Source organism: Cornus florida, unplaced genomic scaffold (genome assembly GCF_030987335.1).
Source record: "Cornus florida cultivar Cherokee Brave unplaced genomic scaffold, ASM3098733v1 CherokeeBrave_3.0.0_Hap2_Chr08, whole genome shotgun sequence".
NCBI lineage: Eukaryota > Viridiplantae > Streptophyta > Magnoliopsida > Cornales > Cornaceae > Cornus > Cornus florida.
The window spans coordinates 97,218,349-97,225,721 of NW_026775578.1; the positions used below are offsets into that span (position 1 = coordinate 97,218,349).

At 40.1% G+C, this 7,373-nt stretch overlaps 1 long non-coding RNA gene across 1 annotated transcript; it reads right to left on the minus strand.

Annotated features, from left to right (window-relative positions):
* Positions 1 to 479: 479 nt before the first annotated feature.
* Positions 480 to 6,559, minus strand: LOC132268719 (uncharacterized). Its single transcript, XR_009469352.1, has 2 exons — positions 6,493 to 6,559; positions 480 to 752 (listed from the first exon to the last, which is right to left on the minus strand). It is a non-coding gene; the product is annotated as an uncharacterized LOC132268719 (long non-coding RNA).
* Positions 6,560 to 7,373: the final 814 nt, after the last annotated feature.

The window sequence follows — 7,373 nt, forward strand, 5'->3', positions numbered from 1 at the left end:
TTCTCCTTTTTCTTTTTCTTTTCCCCTCAAACTTTAATCTTTGATTGCTTCCTCAATTGTTAGAATTTTTGGATGTCGTTTGCGGCAAATCGAAGAGCTTGTTGAGATCTACGTGTGAGTACAAGCAATTCCTTGCTTGGTGCATCCTAAGGATTTTGAATTTAGGACCTATTTTGAGGGATTTTCTATAAAATTAAGGTAGGGGTTTCTAATTCCCAATTTTTTGCACCTTTGTGAATTTTTCTACAATATTCGTTGTCAAACATGTTTAATTTGAGTTAATTGTTTCTAAAATGATTTAATTGTTATGTATGAAGTTCATGACTATGTGTATAAGTTGATTTGTATGAAAATCATGATTAATTGTTGATTTTATATGTAACACCCCCACATTTTCCACGCATAAGTTGATCAAGCTTATACACGAAAAACGAGGGATATCAAAAACAATTGGCAATATACAAGCATGGAATACAAAATGATGATAATAAAAGAATTTAGACAAGAAAGGAACACTAAATAATACAACATCCATCCATCCTTTATTTAATACAGTACTTCATTACAACTTGGAAATCCTATGTCAAGGATCCCTAAATATAACCCTGAGAGTTCAACGTCAAAAGTAAATAAAAACTGAAACTGAAGTAATACATAAAACTTCTACCCTGAACTGGATCGTAAGAGTAGATGAGTTCGGATGGTGGTCCCACACTGCTAACCTCAACCTTGGAACGGGTACTGACCGTATCCTGAAATAACAACAATGGTGGGTCAACCCCACGAGCAAGTCCTCTCTACTATGACCCAAATCAGAGAATCAAATAAATTAATCATTATAAATCGGTTGAGTACTATATCTGTATACATCCTAAGGGAACTATCCCAGGTATAACATGACCTCAACTAGAATAGACGGTGATCACTTAGACTCACACTAGGTGGTTAAGTGTCGCCTTTCCCTACCCGGGAAATCAGCTATTATACATGGTGCACGGTACTGACAACACAGACTATAACGAACTACACAGTGATAACACCTCTCAAAGTACTGATGAATATACTGAGCATATCAATTAGGCAACACATGCCAACAATATTAATAAATATACCGAGTATGTCAATTAGGCAACACATGCTAATAATATTAAACCACATACCCCGACAGCCACACATCTGTCTATAGCAACGAATGCATAAGGTATAAATGAGTCTAAACTTATTAGCCAGCTCATATGGTTCTATATGGCAACACATCCATATAATATAAATGCGACATAATTAAACAGTCCATTTATTTCCTGAAATGCACACAGCATAATAATCATGGTTTATATATCATTTAACAGTATAAACATCCCATAATATCTAATGGCTAATATATATGACGATAACCGTGACATTATTAACAGTACTACTGAATACCATTTAATAAAACAATAACAGCATCTATAATAATGTTGATAAATGAATCACCTTCATATCCGTACAGTAAATGTGTCATTTAAGGTTTAGAAATATTAATCGGCCATAAGAATAAGCAACGGGTATTAAAATAATAATTTCGTGGCCCGTTAAACCCGTAAATACCAACACAGTACCTAAAAATCCACGTTTAAGGTTCTGGAATTTACAAAACAGGCCCTAGGGGTATTTTTGTAATTTCTAGCAGCTGTAGAGACCCCACACGCGCCCTCACGCGCCTCCCAGAGCCTCCCCACGCGCAGCCCAACCTTCCCTACTCTCCCACGCGCCTCCACGCGCGTCTGGCATCAGCCACGCGCGCGCACGCGCTCCCACACGCGTCTGGAGAGTTCCACGCGCGCGCACGCGCTCCCACGCACGCGTTGATGGCTTCCTGCAGACGTGTCACTTCCTGGTTGGTTGGCTGCATCTGGACTCCGTACTCGCGTCACACCGGATCATCTCACCCTATCTTCCCTCCATCCAACGCCCACAGATCCGGGTGTACCGCGGTAACATGGACCGCGGTGCACCGAATCAATCGCTCCTGTTAATGGCCCAGATGAGCACGCATACCCTCCTATGGTGCGCCGCATCACACCGGATCACTCCGGTCGTCTCCCCCATTGCCGGCGACCGGAAAACTCGCCGGAAGGTCGCCGGAAATTACAGAAAATGCCCGGAAAATTCCTAAAAATTCTAAAAAAAATCCCTAATGCCTTAAGGAAATATTTTTAGCTATTTTGAACATCATAGGATAATAACTAATTATATACCATCCTAAATAATTAAAAATTCATTAATTTAATAAACTAAAAAAATCATTTAATAAAATTTAAGCATGCTCTCAATGCTCCATCATAATCTAAATAATTTAAACAATTAATTTATGGATTCAAAGGGGAAAAATAGATAATAACTTGCCTTTTTGGATTTAAAATAAATCCGCCGGTTGCGCGTAGTCGGGTAAATTCCCTACACCGGTCCAAGCTCCTTTCTTTCTCTCTCTTCCTTTCTACACTTTTACAATGGCTCACTAGAATTTATAATTTGTTTCTAACTCCCTTTCTTTCCTTCTAAGGTAGGCTAGCTAATTTATATACAAATTATATAATATAAATATTACAAATATCTATTTTTGCATTTAATTAACCACATTCCCAACCATAAGGCTTTAAGGCTAGCAAGCCAAGTCAAGCAAGATGTCCTAAGGTAAATCCTATCCTAAGATTTAATTTTTCATCATTACATTGATTTAATACTAATGTTATTATTACTAATATTATTATTAATAAAACTTTTATAATTATTATTATTATTATATTATTATTATTATTATTATTAAACTATTATTATTATTATTATTATCATTATTATTACATAAGAATATATTATATCATTATAATACTTTATAACACAAATATAATACTTTAATTAACTAATAATGATTAATATAAGCATAACCAACAAATAAAATTATTAATAATAATACATGCATAATTAAATAAATAAATTTACTATTTTAACATACACAATTAATTTACATGCACATTTAAATGAACTTAATATAATAATGTAGCATGCACAATAATAAGTAAAGAAATCCTCACATAATTGAATTTTTAAATAAACTAAACTCTTTAATAAAATACGGGGTATTACATTCTCCCCCCCTAATAACGGAATTTCGTCCCCGAAATTCACTACATACCTGTATTAAAAAGCTCTGGATACTTGGCACGGATAATATCTTCCCGTTCCCAAGTAGACTCTGTAGCACTATGATGACTCCACTGTACACGTACTAATGGAATAGTCTTCGTGCGCAGTATCTGATTCCTACGATCGAGAATACAGTAAGGTTGTTCCAAATAGGTTGCATCGGGTTGCAACTCAATTTCACCCACATCAATGTGTTGATATCGATCTTCTTCCCGTAGAAATTTTCGCAGCATAGATACATGAAAAACATTATGTACCCTATGAAGATTATCTGGTAGAGCCAGATGATAAGCTACTGCCCCAATCCGATCTGTAATCATAAAAGGACCCACAAACCGAGGCGATAACTTACCCTTTGACCCAAACCACATTACTCCCTTCATAGGAGAAACCTTAAGCAAAACCTGATCACCAACCTTAAACTCCAAAGCACGAGTTCGACGGTCAGCATAACTTTTCTGTCTGCTTTGGGCTGTACACATCCGATCCCTAATGATAGCGATCTTTTCTGACGTGTCCTTAATAAATTCAAGACCCAAAAAGCTGTTCTCACCAACTCCAAGCCAACAGACAGGAGACCTACACGGTCTACCGTACAAAGCCTCAAATGGTGCCATACCAATAGTTTTCTGATAACTATTGTTATAAGCAAACTCTGAAAGCGGCAAATATTCCTCCCAATTGCCCTTAAAATCAAGAACACATGCCCGCAACATGTCTTCTAAAATCTGATTAACTCGCTCAGTCTGTCCATCTGTTTGAGGATGATAAGCAGTGCTAAGATATAGTTCTGTACCCAAAGCCTGCTGAAAGCTCCTCCAAAATCCTGATACAAACTTCGGATCTCTATCTGATACGATGGACAATGGTACGCCATGAAGTTTCACCATTTCTGCAATATACAGCTTAGCATACTGTTCTGACGTAAAGTTTGACCGAACAGGCAGAAAGTGAGCGGACTTGGTCAATCTATCAACAATGACCCAAATAGAGTTGTGATTATGCTGTGAAGTAGGTAATCCCTCTATGAAGTCCATGGAAATACTCTCCCATTTCCACTCTGGTATGGGAAGTGGCTGTAACGATCCTGGCGGTCTCTGATGATCAATCTTAATCATCTGACAGGTGATACATTTAGAGACAAAGATAGCTATATCTCTTTTCATGCCGGCCCACCAAAACTGGCGTTTCATGTCCTGATACATCTTGTCTCCCCCTGGATGTACAGAGAACTAGAAGTGTGTGTCTCTCTCATCACCACATTTCTCAAATTGTCAGCTGAAGGCACAATTAAACGTCCCTTGTACCTCAATCCTCCATCAGTCCCTATAGAATAAAAAGGAACATCTCCGGAGGCTAACTTCGAAACCCGATCAATACACTGTTGATCTGAGAGTTGCGCTTGAATGACCTGATGAATGATAGAAGAAGTTACTACCACACATGCCATAAAAGCGTCTATTAACTCATCAACAGTCTTCAAAGCATCCCACTCTGTTGCAAACAAAGCTGAAAGGCTGACATAGGGTCGGCGGCTGAGTGCGTCTGCTACAACATTCGCTTTCCCTGGATGATACTGAATAGAGAAATGATAGTCTTTCACGAACTCCAACCATCTGCGCTGTCTCATATTCAGTTCCCTCTGTGTGAACAAATACTATAGACTTTTATGATCGCTAAACAATCGAAAAGTCTCCCCCAAAAGATAATGTCTCCAAATACGCAAGGCAAAAACCACTGCTGCGAGCTCTAGATCGTGAGTCGGGTAATTAAGCTCACGAGGCTTAAGCTTCCTAGACCCATAAGAAACTGGTCGCTCTTCTTGCATCAACACACAACCCAAACCCTTCAGAGAAGCGTCGGTAAATACTAAATACTCGATTCCACTCTGAGGTGTGGCTAAGACAGGTGCAGAAGTTAACTTACTTTTCAACTCAGCAAAAGCAGTCTGACAAGAATCATCCCATACAAATGGTACATTCTTCTTAGTCAGATGAGTAAGTGGACCCGAAATTTTGGAAAATCCCTGGATGAACCTGCGATAATACCCCGCCAATCCCAGAAAACTGTGAATCTCTATAGGTGAGGTAGGCTGTCCCCACTCCATAACGGCCGCAACCTTGGCTGGATCTACTGCTAACCCTTCTTCTGACACTACATGACCTAGAAATTTGACCTCTTTCTGCCAAAATTCACACTTCTCAAACTTCGCAAACAACTGATGTTCTCGAAGTGTCTGCAATACTGTGCGTAAATGTCTGGCATGGTCCTTCTCCGACTTAGAGTAAACCAGAATATCATCAATGAAAACAATGACAAACTGATCTAAGTATTCTCTGAATACTCTATTCATCAAGTCCATAAAGACAGCTGGAGCGTTCGTTAAACCGAAGGGCATAACACGAAACTCATAAGATCCGTACCTTGTGAGAAATGCTGTCTTTGGAACATCTTGTTCTCTGACTCGTAGCTGATGATAACCAGACCTCAAATCGATCTTTGAGAAGTAAGTAGCTCCCTTCAACTGATCAAATAGGTCATCAATTCTGGGCAACGGGTACTTGTTGCGAACAGTGACCTTGTTCAGTTCTCTGTAATCAATACAAAGACGAAGAGATCCATCCTTCTTCTTTACAAACAGTACTGGTGCTCCCCATGGTGAAGTACTCCTGCGAATAAATCCCTGGCTGAGCAACTGCTGAATTTGATCTTTCAACTCTCGCATCTCCACTGGTGCCATTCGGTACGGCGCCTTAGCAATAGGCGTAGTGCCTGGAGCTAAAGCAATAACGAAGTCTATCTCTCAACTCGGTGGCAAGCCTGGAATTTCCTGGAATACATCCTGGAATTCCTATACTACCGGGATGCTGTCAAGAGATACCGCAGTCGCTTCCTGTGAGTCTTCTTCAAGAACGAATAAATAAGTGCTAGGCCCTCTATCAGGTTGTGGTACAACAAGAAGATACATCTCTTGTCCTGGTATAGCAAATACAATAGACTTTTCGTAACAGTTAACCTGAGCATGGTACTGAGATAACCAGTCCATCCCAAGTATAACATCATACGAATGCATATCTAACACTAACAAATTTGCAAGAAATCGAAGCCGGCCCATATCTATAAGGATATCACCGCTACACTCTCGTAAAATTGCGCCAACTCCCAATGGTGTATAAATATTAAGAGGCTGGTCACATAACTGAGTCATCATACCAGATAAGATAACAAAAGATCTAGACACAAAAGAATGTGATGCACCAGTGTCAAACAGTATACGAGCAGTTCTACCATGTATAGAAAACATACCCTCAATAGCCTGAGGAGCCTGCGCATTATGTGGCATGAAGTTATAAACTCTGCCATGATGCAACTGCTATGGAGGTTGTCCCAGAGGAAATGGTGGTGCTGGAAGTGCCGGAACATTTTGAACTTGCCCACGTGGCATCGGTGGGGCCGGTAGAGGTAACGGCTGATTAGGTCTCGGCTGCCCATACTGTCCCTGCTTAGCTTTGGGACACATCTTGGCCGGATGCCCAATCTCTCTACAGTGATAACAACGTCCCGTAAAAGGACCTGCCTGCCTCCTCTGTTGACTTCCCGACCACTGTTCCTGTCCGGTCTGAGGTATCCCACCTTGTCTACCCTGATTAGGGACTCCATCCCTCTGCACATCTAGGTTTCCTTTGTTTTTCTTCCAAGGTTGATGTCCTTGAAATCTACCCCGATCATTGGACTTGGTACCACTGCTGCTTCCTTTCTCCACTGTTTGGTAGTCTCGGTTAGTCCGCTTATCTCCCTTGGACTTCCGGTAATCACTCCTCATCTGGCAGTGCTGTAAAGCGGCATTAACCACCTGGATATAAGTAGTATATGCAGGACTACCTATGATCATCACTTTAATCGGCCATATCAACCCTTTCACAAAGCGGTCTCTCTTCTTTTCTTCCGTATTGACCTCCTCTGGTGCAAATAATGACAAATTAATGAACTTCTGTTCATACTCAGCCACAGTCATATCCTCCTGTTGCAGATCCAGAAATTCAGTCTTCATCGCTGATCTTACTGACATAGGAAAATACTTGTCGTCAAAGCGAGTCTGAAATTCAGCATAAGTCAATCTGGTCCTCTCTTCGACAGTAGTAATAGACTCCCACCACTGCAATGCATTGCCTATCAGCATAAACGTA